This window comes from Gracilinanus agilis, chromosome 1 (assembly GCF_016433145.1).
Source record: "Gracilinanus agilis isolate LMUSP501 chromosome 1, AgileGrace, whole genome shotgun sequence".
In the NCBI taxonomy this organism is placed as follows: domain Eukaryota; kingdom Metazoa; phylum Chordata; class Mammalia; order Didelphimorphia; family Didelphidae; genus Gracilinanus; species Gracilinanus agilis.
Window position 1 is genome coordinate 375,852,185 of NC_058130.1, and position 15,548 is coordinate 375,867,732.

Here is a 15,548-nt window from a genome sequence, read left to right on the forward strand (position 1 = left end):
ATTAATAATAATAATAACTTTGAGTTGCCTATTAGTCATTTGATGGAAACTCATTTTGTTTCCAGTTCTTTGCTACTATGAGAAGTTTTGTTATAATTATTTTTGTATATATGCAGAATTTATTTTTATCATTGGCCTCGATGTATATGCCTAGATGCAGTCTTTCTATTTCAAAAGGTATGACCATTTTAATTTCTTTCTTAGCACCATTTAAGATCGTTTCCCAAAATGATTGGACTAATTTACATTTCCAACAAAGTAAATTCTAACACAGACTATTGACAACTTTTGTCATTTCTATCATTTGCTGAATGCAGAGTACAACATCAGACTTGTTTTGATGTCTATTTCTGTTATCAGTATTTTAGCGAATTCTTTTGTATGGCTGTTAATGTAATACTTTTGAGAACTTTATAATCTCTGACCACTTATATCTTGGAGAATTGTTTTTGGATATAGTTTTATGAGTTACTTATGTATGTTGGATGTCAGTCTCTTAGCAGTGATATTTGATACAAAGCTTTTGTCCCTAATCAATTGCTTTTAGGGTGAGTCAGTTTTTAAAACACCTAGCTGATGAAAAAAAGACCATTTCCCATTAGAAAACACCTTTTACTAATATAGTCCTCTGGATGCAATTCTGTATGGTTCTGGCCTGAGGCCCTACCTTAGACACTCTCTAAGGTATGCTGCAAAAGATAAATCAATATACTAAATAGATGATCTCATCCTGGGTTTGGATTCTTGGACTTCAACATGATTCCTCCTTTGTCTGACCTTCTAAATCATTTTGTAAAAGGTATTAATTTTATAATTTTAGAAATTAGACTCCTATAGTTTGCAAGAAAAATAAATAAGATGCATTTTTTTCTCTTCTTGCCCTCCTCTCCCAGTTCCCTCCTTAACCAATTGGGTATATAAGATGATAGATAGGAGAGAGATTAAGGAAAAGGAAGAGACAAACAAAGTAAGGCTTTCAAAATAACTGGAATGCTGATTCTCTTCCCTTTTCTCTCTTCCATATTCACCCCTCTCCCCATTTAATTTAATTTAAATCCTCTGGAAAAGCATAATACTTCTTTGAAGGAGCAGTATGAGTCTCTCCATTTTGACTCTGTTTTTACCTTTCCTGATCTACAAATAATATAACCAATAAGATGGAGGACTAGGGAGGTGATTCTTATGATATCTTGATCTCTCTAACCTTTCCAAAAAAAGAAGATTCATGAGATATAAAGCAATTGTCTCTGTCCATAGTCCGAGACACTAGAAACTCCAAGGAAGAAATAGCCTAATGGGCAAACAGCATAGAAGGTTTATTGGGATTCCTGCAACCCCTAACTTGTTAACCTATCAATCCCTCCACCATTAGCCCCCACAGTCTGGTCAGTCTCCACAATGGTTCCCCTGGGTTTATGCTCCTGGAATGATTCAGCAATTCCTTTGTGTTCCCTTGAGTACTGTAGCCTTTGCCAAGTACCCCATCACATACTCCCCCCCCCCAAAACCCATCTCCAAGTCCACCATTCTGAGGCAACAAACAACAGAATGTAGCTCTTCCCATTCCCCTACCCTGTGCAGAGCAAGTGGAGGTATAAGAAAATAAAATTCCTCTATTTGGGGTAGCAGCCTAACTGTATTGTGTTGTGGTAGTGTTCAGCCAGGTAAAGAAGAAACAGAGGGAACTGGGGTAAGGGGCAAGCGCATGTATTTCTTTCTTTGAGTCTGTGTATATTGGGGTCTGCAGACAGAGATAGAGATAGATAGATAGATAGATAGATAGATAGATAGATAGATAGATAGAAAGAAAGAAAGAAAGAAAGAAAGAAAGAAAGAAAGAATATGTCCTCACCAGATTTGAAGCAAAGGAGAGTGGCATCAAGTTGGAGCTTCTTCTGTCTTCTCATAAGTCATTTGAGACAGACACTGAAGCTGCTGAAAAATGAATCTGCTAGCATGGCAGGAGACTGAGATAGCTTTGAGGTTGAGCCTTTGGGGATCTACCATCAAAGGGGATGAAGGGAGAAAGAGAATGATATATGAATTAATAAGAAGGACAAAAATTACCAATGAATTTCAGAGGAAAAATTCTCAATTAAAGGCCTTGGGCAAAACCAGAAAAATCAAAAGGAAAAATATCAATGAGAAGGAAAGATGGCCTTCAGATCATCTAAACAAGACCAGACATATATGAATAAATATTGTGAGACAAAGGAAGATACATAAACAATTGACAAGACAGAGGACCCTGTGGTTCCCCCAAGATAGCATAGAATGCACCAGGATATTACTTAAGGCAGTGATTGGCAAACTTTTTAAAAAGGGGCCAAAGGAAAGGAAGTGCTCATCTGTCAGTCTGTTTCTAAGGCAACTCTTTCGAAGTTTCATTGTACTTTATTCTACTCATTGTATTCGTCAGATTGGGAATAATGTTGTGTTGCCCAATAGAACATTTCGAGGGGCCGCATCTGGCCCACAGGCCGTAGTTTGCCCATCACTGACTTAAGAAATCAAGAGAAAAGTAGAAATTGTGAAAGCAGAATTCATAGCTTGCATAGTATAAATAATTGATGGAGAAGAAACACTGGAATTCTTGATGGCAAATCTCTCCAAAGAAACAAATGAGAGAAGTGACTGGAAATACAAATTCATAGGACTGAAGAACAATATGGAAGAAAAGAAGCAAAAAGCAATAGGGTTAAGATAATACATGACTGGACTTCTGAAAGTTAAGACAGAGGAGTAAGGAATGCACCAAGCTCATCTAAACCATCTCCAAACAACTCCCCCTGCCCCCTCCCACAGGAAAAATGAGCATATGACAAAGAAAAAAACCTGACCTTGAAAAATGACTCCAGTGACAGGAAAGATCAAAATACAAACTCAAAAGAGGACAAAAATATTAAAATAGAAATCCATGAAGTCTCAAATGAAAGTATGAAAGGATGTCAGGCCCAAAAAGAACTCCTTTCAGAGCTTGAAGAGAACTTTAAAAATAAAATAACAAGAGAGGTGGAAGAGAAAATTGGAAAAGAAATGAAAGAGTACAGCTGGGTAAAAAAATATAAAAATTTCACTGAAGAAATCACCTACCAAAAAATAGATTTGGCCAAATGGAAAAGAAGGTTCAAAAATCCACTGATGAAAAAAAAACCCTCTTTAAAAACAAAAATTGGTTAAATGGAAAAGGAAGTATAAAAGTTCAATAAAGAAAATAATATCCTAGAAATTAAAATTTGGTGGATGGAAACTAATTGGTTCTATAAGGCATTAAGAAATAACAAAACAAATTCAAAAGAATGGAAAAAAATAGAAGAAAATTTGAAACATCTCAGTGGAAAAATAACTTACCTGGAAAATAGATACAGGAGAGATAATCTAACAATCACTGGACTATCTGGAAGTGTAACAATTAAAAAGGGCCAGTAATCTATGTTTGATAGAAGGGAGATAGAGAAAGTCTATGTGGTGACTCTCTCCTCCAGCACTCCCGTGGGGCCAATAATATACTGGGAGATTTTAAGGGAATGTCACCCTGAAAATGGATGACCTGGATGGTTGTGCTGTTCCACAGGAGTTGGGGGTGAGGCTTCCCTATAAAAGGAGGTATATGGTACCCCAAACTGATCCTGAATAAGGATGGGCTTTACACAAACCTCCCCCAGGTCAGTCAGTTTCACAGCAGGTGTTCTAGCTTCAAGGTGGAGGCAGCCAGACCAGGCTATGGTTCCCCTCTCTCAGGCACTCTGGAATGCTATCTGACTGTTGAATGGCTTTTTATTATTCTCAAATCAGGGATTGGGGAAAGGGGTGAAGGGCAGAGGGATTTTGGAGTGCCCTCTTTGCCATTCCTATGGAGTCTGTTGCTTTGGTGAGAACCCTAGTGGTTCCCACTCCTAAGATTCCTCCACTTCTCCTTCTATTTCTATTTTTAGGTTTCTATCCCTTTCTATAATTGTAAGTTTTGACTGAAAGGGGTCTCTCAGCAAGGTCGGGTAATGGGTGAAGGAGACTATGAAATTTCTCCCAAAATGGAGTCTAAAAACTTATCTAACTCTATAGTTGAAGTCTTGATGTGAGAGTTGTGATGGAATGGCTTTTATCAGGGAATCAGGGTCTCAGTTTCCAAAAGAAGATCCTCAGGAAGCCCTCAGGACTAGATCTGATCTGGGATGTCTGCCTCCTCCCTCTTCTCAGTCCTCTGCTGGAAGACTTCTCCTCTCTCCTCTCCCTCAGAGAAATTCCTAAAATCCTCTCTAGTCTCAACTGTCAGCAACTACCTTCTCTGGCTCCTTTGGTCCCATCCCCCTTGCAAAAATCCCATCCTTGCAGAAACCATAACCCCCAAAAAATTCTGAATACCATATTGCATGAAATTATCAGGGAAAACTGTCCTGATATTCTTGTATAAGAAGGTAAAATAGAAATAGAAAGAATCCACTGATCAGTTCCTAAAAGAGATACGAAATGAAAAAATCCTAGGACTATTATAGCCAAATTCCATAACTCTCAGGCCATGGAGAAGATACTGCAAGAAGCCAGAAAAAATATAATTTTAATATCATTGAGCCATGGTCAGGATTACACAAGAATACATGATTGAATTCAGTATATATTACTTATTCCTTTTATAAGCAACTCAATTGAAATCAATAAACATTTAAGCTCTATTTCGACCAATCTTTTTTATATCAGCTTTTTGAGGGAGGTAGGGCAAGTATTTCTATTTTATAGATGAGTCTTAGGGAAGCTAATTGACTAAGGCCATACAACTATTCACTTAAATTCAATTCAGTTTTATCATAGTCAACAAACATTTATGAAGTATCTAAGATTTGTAAGATTTGTAAGGCACTAGGTACTGGGGATATAAAAAGAGAGAAAAAAAAGATAATATTTAACTTCAAAGAACTAATATTCTACTTTCCAGGAAATAGTAAATAAATATGCATTCACGTAGTATCTGAGACAAAATCAGTAAGTGATGGAGATAGGCCTAACGACACAAATATTTTTGACTCTAAATCTACCATTTTTCTGGACCTATTCGCCAGGAACTTACAAAGAATAGTTATGAAGTATGAACTTAGTTCTTTGTTTTGTTTTTTTAAGGCTGCTTTATCTCTTCTCCCTTGAAGGAGGAGAAGAAAAATGAGTTACAAGAGAATTTGTATTTATCTGTCTTTGGTCACTACTGGTTGAAGAGGCTGCTGCTTTCAGTATGCAAGATCATCTATCATCTGAGGAGAAAGCTGGCATCAGGGAAAGCAGCCCATGCTAAGAAGAGAACTGGAGGTTTCTTTGGATGTAAACTGGGCTAGTACAGGAAGAAAATGGTCAAAATCAAGAGCATAATTTTAAATTCTAGGCCCTCAAGAAAACATTTCCATAAAATTCCTTTCCCCCTGTTATTTGGGAAATAAATTGGTCAAAATTAGAGAAAAATCCATGGTCCTTTCTTGATCTCTACTTACAATTCAAGGTCTGGTAGGGTGGCATATAGACTAGTGTATAAAGGCAAAAGCAGGGATGAATGAGTAGTAATTTATTTATATTCACACTCTTAGGTTCTCACACAAAGTCTTCTGACCTTTCCTTATTACAACCTATGCACTCTTTTTCTGTACATAGACTGGTGGGTATTCAGAACTTTGCCATCCAGTTATAGCAGCTGGCAAGGCTCTATCATCATTGCTCTGTTGGGATGGCACTAAAATTCAGCATGTACTTGATTTTGGTAACCAGCTGCACAGTTTGGGGACACCTGCCTACATGATTTGCTTTAATGTGAAGATCTCTTTGAAGTGTCACAAATCACCCACTTTAAGAGTGAATTTAAACTACCTAAACACACCCACAAAACTATCCATAAGGGATTGGAACCTGGAAACACAAACACACAGACATGCAAACACATCGGCTCAAACTCTTTAACTTCTACATAGTGGCACCATTTTCTTACACCCTAACCTCTACACTGGGTATTTTACACTCCTAAGGGGTAAATTTCGAATCCCTCCTACTATCCACTTACCAGTTAAGGAACCACTTCTTCAAAGCTGGGAGTCAGGGAAGATGAATAAAAGTTAGGTTTTATATCTAAACCTAGGGTTCTGAGGTAGAGTCAAGATGATGGAGAAGATTGGAGTCTACTGTGTTCAGTGAAGAGAGAAAATGTGATTTTAAATTATTCTTTTTGGGGAGACTTGGGATTTTTAAAAATCCTCCTTACCATAAAAATGTCAGGATTTGTGAGTCAATTTTTGCTTGTTTTTGTTTTGGGAGTTTAGTTGAATTTTTTCAGATCCCTTATGAATGTAAATTTGTACTATTTAACTATTTTACGTAAAATCTTGCCACATGTACAAAAAATTCCCTCCCCCCCAAAAAAACCTGATCTCTACAAAACTACCCTCCAAATATTTATGATATAACGCCACAAAATGAACTCTGGAGCAGTATAATCTGTAAAAAGAAAGAGTGAAATAATTTTTCAGAACAGAATAACTTAGAATACTTATACATAACCTCTATTGCATTGGGGTGAAAGGAGAGTAGAAAAAACAAAACAACACCAAGGCAAGCCCCACTGAGACAACAGACCTTGGGGCAACTAAATTAGCAGCAAAGGCTTCTGGAATTCTCAGGCGAAGATGGTAAGACCAGGGTTGAGAGCAGTATTGAGTAACTGCTCAGAGGGGAACAAGGATACTTTTGCTGGCTCTGGGTTCAAGACTCCTATTCTATTACTCACATGCAGATTCAGGTTGTAGACTCACAGGATAAAGAGGAGCATTAACAGACAACAGAAGTTGTGGCCATAAGGGAGAAGGAGTCCTTGGTCCCAGTTCCAAGGCAGCAAAGAGTGCTTGGGGTTACTCACAGACCAAAGCACAGCTGGGAGAGTATTAAACATTCTAGATTATATGGTCTTGGAGGAACTGAAAACTTATAGATCCCCAGAGCTAGCTCTGAAGGCATCTGCAAAAAGAACTTAAAGTTTGGAAAAGTGCTCCTTTCACCACAGCTATTGCTCAATTTTAGCTCTCAGTTTTAATATTTTTTTAAGTTAAAAGAAAAGAAAAAAGCTGGAAAATGAGGAAACAATAAAAAAAGAAACTCATCCTAGAAAATTATTTTGGTAATAGGGAAGACAAAACCCAAACTCAGAAGAAGACAACACAGAGAATACTGCTGAATCCAAAGCCTCTAAGAAAAATAGGATTTGCTCTCAAGCCCCAAAAGAATTATTGGAGGAGCTCAAAAAGGTTTTAAAAAATAAAATAAAAGAGGTAGAAGAAAAATTGGGAAAAGGAATGAGACTGATTTAGGAAATAATAAAAAAAGATTAACAGTTTGGTAAAAGGAGGCACAAAAAGTACTGAAGAAAATAATATCTTAAGAGACAGAATCAGTCAACTGGTAAAAAAGGCACAAAGATCCACTCCTAAAAAACACAAGGATTCTTTAAAGGCAGAATTAGTCATGTGGAAAAAAAGAGGTAGAAACATTTACTGAAGAAAAGAACCCTTTAAAAAGTAGAATTGGCCAAATAGAAAAGGAGTTACAAAAATGCACTCAAGAAAATAATATGCCTTAAAAATTAGAATTGGGCAAGTTGAAGGTAATGACTCCATAAGACATCAAGAAATAATCAACCAAATCAAAAGAATGAAAAAAATAGAAGACAATGAGAAATATCTCATTGGAAAAACAACTTATCTGAAAAATAAATCCAGAAGAGATGATCTAAGCATTTTTGGACTAACTGAAAGCCATTATCAAAAAAAGAGTTTAAATATTATCTTTCCAGAAATTAAAGGAAAACTGCTCTGATGTTATAGAATTAGAGGGAAAAATAGAAATTGAAAGAACAGGAAAAATATTCAATGATGTTAAATTGTTTACATCTCTAAATGGGAAGATGATTCTTGTAACTCTTAAGAATTTTATCATCATTAGGTTAGCGAGAAGTGATATACATAGACAAAGGGTAAGGGCAGGAATTGAATTGAATCTGATGGGATGATATCTAATAAAAATAAAATTAAGGAGTGAGAAAGATGAATTCACTGGGAGAAAGATCAAGGGAGAAAGAGAATGAGATAATCTTTTTCACAAAAAAGAAATATGAAAAAGCTTTTACGGTGGAGAGGGAAATGGGAGAGGTAGAAAGGAGGTATGTGAAACTGATTTTCATCAGACTTGTATTGAAAAAGGAAGAACATATACAATAAATTGGGCATAGACATCTATTTTAACCTAAAGGAAACTAGGAGGGTAAGGAATAAGGTAATGGGAGAGGAGGCTAATATGAAAGAGGATAAACTGGGAGATGTGGTGTTTAGAAGCTAAACACTTTTGAGAATGGAGAGAATTAAAGGAGAGTGAAAAGGATAAATGGGGTAAATAGGATAAAGAGTAATAATACAAAGTAGTCATAATGGTGAAAAAAAATTTTACAAGTATCACTAATAAAGAACTCATCTCTCAAATGCATAGAGAAATGAATCAAATGTATAAGAATGCAAATCATTCCCCAATTGACAAAATCACAAAGGACATTTCTTAATGACATTTCTCAGATAAAAAAATTATAGCTCTTTATAATCATGCAAAAAATGCTCTGTCATTATTAATTGGAGAAGTGCAAATTAAAACAACTCTGAGGCACTACTCCACACATATCAGACTGGCTATTATGACAAAAAAGGAAAATAGCAACATTTGGATAAGATTTGTGAAAACTGAGACACTGTTGGGGAAGTTGTGAACTGATGGTTTCATTAAGGAGAACAATTTGTTCATATGCCCAAAGGGCTATAAAAGAGTACATACCTTACAATGGGTATAACTTTTGACCCAGAAATACCATTACTAGGTTTGTATCCCAAAGAGATTAAAAAAAACAGAATGACCTATATATGTAAAGAAATATTTAAAGCAATTCTTTTTGTGTGGGCAAAGAATCGTAAAATGAACAACTGTGAATAACTTAGCTACTCTAAGCAAAACAATGATCCAAAACAATCCCATGGGACTCATGATAAAAAATGCCATCTGAATCTGGACCAAAGTCAACTCAAATCTTCCTGACTCCAGGTCACCTAGTTGCTTCAGGTGAAAGAAAAATGATAGGAAACTTTAATGGGAACTCTTAAAACAGCTCTGCTGTTGTAAAATTAGCTTTTTTTTTTTAATAAAAACTCCTTATCTTTTATCTTAGAATTGATCATAAATATCAGTTCTATGTCAGAAAATCCAGGTAAGGGTTAGACAACTGGGGTTGTGACTTGCCTAAAGTCTTATAGCTAGGAAGTGAGGGAGGCCAAATTTGAACCTAGGACCTCCCATTTCCAGATCTCACTCTCTTTCTCTTGTGCTGTCTAGCTGCCCGTATCATGAAATTTTCTTTGAAGAAATATTTTAGAAGCTGATCAGCATAGTAATGTTAAGCAGGGCAGTATGTCTTCTTGACCACTTATTGTGTAATCTCCAAGACTTTAGTTATAGAGGAAGGAACTGGTTCAATTAAATTGAATGGAATTTGATTCAGTTCAATAAGTGCTTACTATGTGCAAAATACTTGTCTGGCTAACTTGATCCAACTCCATATTTCCTAACAAAAACTGACAATTGTAGGTAAGAATGAGTGAGGGTTCAAAGCAAATATAGCAGCAGTAAGGAATGTCATTTGCTTTCTAAGTCCTCAGATAAGTGTGAATAGCAATGACCAATGCAACTTTTGAAACATTTCCTTAGGAATTAAGGTTTATTAGAAATTAGGTTTATTTCCTAAGATGATCAGTGAAAATGGAAGAGAACCCGTACTTTCTAAAATATTTATAGCAGCTCTCTTTGTAGTGGCAAAGAAGCAGAAATTGAAGAAATGCCTGTGAGTGGCTAAACAAATTGTGGCATGTGATTGTGATGGAATGCTACTGTGCCATAAGAAATTATGAGCAGGATAATTGTTTTTTTAGCAGGTTAATTATAGAATAAAATGGAAAGACCTACACAAAATTATGAAGAGTGAAATGAGCAGAACCAAGAGAACATTATATACATCAGCAGATATATTGTTTGAAAAATGACCGGTGTCTGTCCATGTCCAGGAAAAGTACTGCTAAGTAGAAACAAGTAATATCTATATCTATATCTATATATATGATTTTGTCAAATGATGGCTTCTCTAATCAGGGAAGGCAAAGGAGGAGGAGGGAGGGAATTAAACTGGATATTTTAATGAATAAACAAACAATTTAATGAATTAAGAAAAGAAATTCAGGAAGACTCATTTTTATTATTGCATTTGAAACAGGCTGAAAGGTAAGAAATCTACTCTGTCTCACTGACCAATCTGCTCACAGTTCCTTTGACATTCTTTATCCTCCTTTCAGTTTATTTACTTCAAAATGATGAGTCAAGAAAGAGAAAACTTGAGTAAAATAACTATCCACAACTTCCTTAAACACAAAACTAAGTGAAGCTCAGAACTCAAAATGGCTGGCAATTTGTGTGTTTCCAATAACTGGTGAAGAGCTGCCATTGTTCAGCAGAGGGTTGAAATGAAATTAGGAGAAATTGTCCCTGGAACATTATGCTGGTACTCCAGAATGCACTATACTTTATAACAACAGAATAAAAGCCAAGGCCAGAAGATGTGACTGCTAGCCAGTGTTTTCATGTGAACAGTTCCACTATAATCCTGCAAATCTGGTTCAGACAAGATGTATTTTATGGTAAAGTGGGAAAGGTAACTGGACTTTTTGGGCAACTGAGTGGCACAGTGGATTGAGTGCCATCCCCAGAGTCATTTTCATGAGTTCATATCTGTGCTCAGACATTTACTAGCTATATGACCCTGGACAAGTCACTTAAACATGTTTGCCTCAGTTTCCTCAATTATAAAATGTGTTAGAGAAGGAAATGGCAAACCACTTGAGTATCTTTGCCAAGAAAACCTTACATGAGGTGACAAAGAATTGGACACAACTGAATTGACTCAGCGACACTGGAGTTTTAGTAATATGAGCTAGGTTTGAAATACCTCAGGTATTATTAGCAAATTCCATGATTTGGGGCAAGTTACTTAATCTTTTTTCCCTCAGTTTCCTTAACTGTAGAACCAAGTGGCCAAATTAGATGATCTCTTGGTCAGGTAGGTGTCAGAGTAAACAGAGCATAGGATTTGGTGTCAGGAAGAACCTGGACAAGAAACCACCTCCATGTGCTTCCGCTTCCTCTCATAGCACAGACCTTACAGAGTTATTGTGAGGAACAAATAAGTCTACACACATCAAGTTCTTGGCAAACTTTAAAGCAGTTTTTACATGCTAGCTCTTTTTGCTGTTGTTATCTAAGGTCCCTTATAATCCTAAATTTAAGATCCTGAGAGGGACCAATGGAAAGTTTATTTCATCTTGAATTCCCTATATAAGGTAATCATGTAATATTATCTAAGAAATCTCCAGTTTACAGCTTTGAAATGAATGATGAAATTCTGCAAAGGGAGAAGCAGTTTCCTCCCTCATCAGACTGGGGGTCCTTTTTGGTAAATCTTTAATAATGATTTATGGTACTGGTGAGAAATATACTTTCTTTTAAACCCTTACTTTCTGTCTTAGAATTAATACTAAGTATTGGTTCCAAGGTTGAAGAGCAGTTATGGGCTAGACAAAGGGGTTTAAGTGACCTGTCCTGGATCATATGGCTAGGAAGTTTCTAAGGTCAAATTTGAATCCAGGACTTCTTGTCTCTGAGCTTTCAATGCAGAGTCACTTAGCTGCCTTAAATATACTATCGACAATCCCTAAATTTAAACAAAAAATCTTTATTTAAGATGCAACAGGAATTGTGGGACATTTTATAGGTTTTATATGCTGCCAGAAGCAAAGGACAGTTTTATTCAAGTGCCTTGCTTGCTTTCAGACAGAACGGATGTCTTGCTGCATAATGATCTAAGAAAACTTGTGGCCTGGGAACCTTTTCTAAATGCCACAAAGAGATCATTCATTTTAAATCCAGGTTCTCCTCAGGATACAGGATAAAAGCCACATTTCATTGCCTACTAAAATACTCAAGAGTTAGTACAGTTACATTGCTAGTGATTTCCCAGCTTTAACAGGGTCTGATCTTATTTCCAGAATGGATGTTTATGATAGAAATCAGAAACCAGGCAAGAGAACTTAACTTAAACCAATTTAATTGTTTCAAGACTCTAGAAATCATTGGGAAAAAGATTCTTTATGTAAAAAATATTTACAAAAGCTTTTTTTGTGGTGGTGAAAAATTGACTACTAAAGAGATGTCCGTTAATTGGGTGGTGGCTGAACAAATTGTGGTATATTGCTGTGACCGAATGAGGAAAATAGATGATTTTAAAGAGTCATGTTAAGTGTAATGAGGATGATTTGAGGAAAGGTGTGTGGTAAAAGGGGATTTTGAAGGGAAGTTGTCAGGGACTTGCTAGGTAAGTAATATGGGTTACAGGTAGGCTGGAATAGGGAGATTCAGGATATAATATGGGGCTGAAGTCAGGGAGTATAGCACTAAAGGTAACAAAGATTTTCAGGGAGAGGAGGAATTAATCTAAACAGGCAAAGAGCAGCAGGGCTTATAGACTAGGACTTAGACTAAAGACAAACTGAGGGAAATGGACTGAATTGAAATTAACTACAGGCTTTAGTTAATTTCACAGGAAGGGACTTGTTTTGAAGTTACACCTTCCTTCAAGATGGATACCCCGGCTTCCCTTCAAGCCCAGACTATGTGGGTTCTTTCCCTCTTCTTCCCTTTCTTACTAATTAACTGACAAACTAACTAACAGGTCTGTTGAAACACAAAAGGGTTTATTGTCTTCTCAGGCTGATTTGTCAGGAAAGTGGATTAAGGAAGCCCTAACAGTTGTTTACAGAAACCTCAGGTGGGAGAAGGAAGGCAGAGATGGGGTTTGAGCAAGGTCCTGCCTTAGCTCAGCTCTCAAGGTGCTCTTGAAATCTAAAGGGAATAAGATGATGACTAACTAACTTCTCTAGATAAAATACTGCCAAATTATAGTTAAACCCCTCACAGATTTGAACTACTCTCTAATTTACTCTCCTTATTCACTCCACAGACATTTAAGGTAAGGGAAGGAAGGTAGGAAATGAAGTAGGGTACGGAGATACAAAGGGTTTATCTAAACCAACAATTCTTAAATAAATATTCCAAAGCTAGACTCAGTTTTCAATTCTACAGAAAGGCCAAGAAGCAGCTCAGCTGGCCTGACTCTCTCTCCACGAGATCCCCAAACCAACTGAAACTTTCCTTCAAGATTCTAAACTCCTAACTGATTTCAGAACTCAGCCAAAGCTTGAAAAAACTGTCATGACCCCCTCTCTCTGTACTACATAAAACATACTAACTGATGCAGAGTGAAGGACGCAATATTAGACGATAACATCCAGATTATAGAAAGTGTCCAATTTTGAAGGCTTCTATAAAAGTGATGAAAAATGAACTAATCAGAGCCAATGGAACAATTTATACAATAATAACACATTAGGGCAAAAGGTGTAAGAACCTTTGAGGATTACTGCAATGATGGATGGTCATTGTAAAGTCTTGGAGCTCTAGATCCCAGGACCTGTGGAAAAGCCTTGCCTCCATTTCCCTTGCCCAGAAGAGAAAGAAGATTCATGTTGTTTGAGAGGCTCCATTAGAGGAAGAACAAACAACTACAGCTTCTGAGAAGGGGCTGATCCCTTAACTTCAGGGGGTCACCCTGAAGATCCTGTCCATCCCTTGACCTTCTCAAGAAGGACACTTGCCACTTGTTAAGGTAGAAGAGAGACTTTCACTAGATAAGAAGAGGATAGTTGGAGCAAAGCCGCCTTGCCTCAGCTGAAGAAAAAAACAAGAAACACCAGTAGGGTCTCTTCTTCCCTCAAACCTATCCCCATTCTTGGTTTCTATAATTATTAAACTATTTGAGAAATATAAAATCGCAGTCAGATTCCTAAAGAAGAGAAAGAAGTTCACTCAAAGACACTGGGCCTTTCATCCTTAGCCTTACCTTACCCAGGGGTACCTCTCTTGTGGGTTGCATGTGAGAGAAGTTCAAAGACAGCCTCTCAGCCACAGAGGGTATTCCTCCCTTTTACCACAACTAGAACTGCTGTCTTAGCCAGACCCACTGCTGTGCCAGTGAGTTGGTAGGGGGAGGCTTGTGGATAATAAGGGCCCTGTGCCACGCTGACTGGGATCCCCACTTACCTAGGTAACTCCTTAGGACAGGGTTCCCCCCTGTCCCTGGAAGCCGGCTCCAGCCTCTGAACTATCACCATTTCGGAACAAATGAATCCCTTTGGTTGCCACAGTAGTAGGGAACATTGAGAAGGGAAGCCAAGAGTCAATTAGTCACTGGCCCATCTCTCTGTGTCGTCTCTCCCCTCTCCAAAATACCCTTCCTCATCTCCTAAATACCCAGACTTTACAAATGATGAAATATGTTATCAAGTTCTTGATGGAGAAGTGATGGATTCAGGGTACAGAATGAGATTTTTTAAAAATCATAGGCAATGAGTGAATTTATTGTTCTTGAACATGCATATTTATTAATAGGAAGTTTTTTCTTTTCTTTTATTCATCTACTGAGATGAGGATAGGAGTATGGGAAGAATAGAGAATATATTTCTGTTAATTAAAAAATTAATTAAAAATACAATTAGAGGAACTCAAAATGTAAAAGCAGAAAAACAAACTGAAGCAATCACACATATAAAACAAAGTCCTAAAAACTCCATAGGGGGTAAAATCTCCACTTTCCACCATTATATCTTTAAATGCATGCACAAACTAGCTCCAACATTAAGGGGAAATAAGAAGAGAACCTACGACTCAATATATTGTTGTTCAATTATGTCTGACTCCTTATTACCCCATCTGAAGTTTCTTGGCAAAGATACTGAAGTGGTTCACCATTTCCTTCTACAGTTTATTTTATAGATGAGAATTGATGAAACAGGGTTAAGTGACTTTCCTAGGGTCACACAGGACTCCTGACTCCAAGACCAGCCAACTTTATTCACTGTGCCACCTAACAGCCCAATATGCACGATTCAGTATAGATGAGGGATGTTTCTTCCTTCCTGTGGGAATCATTTTTAGTATCATTGCTCTTCTCATCTGGTCTATAGTTGGCTCATAGTGTCACATCACTTTGTAAACCATTCACAATCCATGGTCTATTTCTGCTTAGAATCTCAGAAATAGGAAAGTTCTAAGCTTACCTTGTGATTTCTCCTAATATTCCCCAGGAACAGGAGTCGCACTTACAGATATCCTGCCTCCATAGAAACAAATTAAACACCATTTATTTACTACACCAGAACACAGTATCCCAGCGGCAATACCCAGGTCCTTTGTCTCAGCAGACTCCCACCCATCATAGTCTACTAACATTACCTTTCCAACCAACTCAGTTTTGAGATCATTCTCACAGTTTCATTCTAATTCTCTCTCTCTCTCTCTCTCTCTCTCTCTCTCTCTCTCTCTCTCTCTCTCTC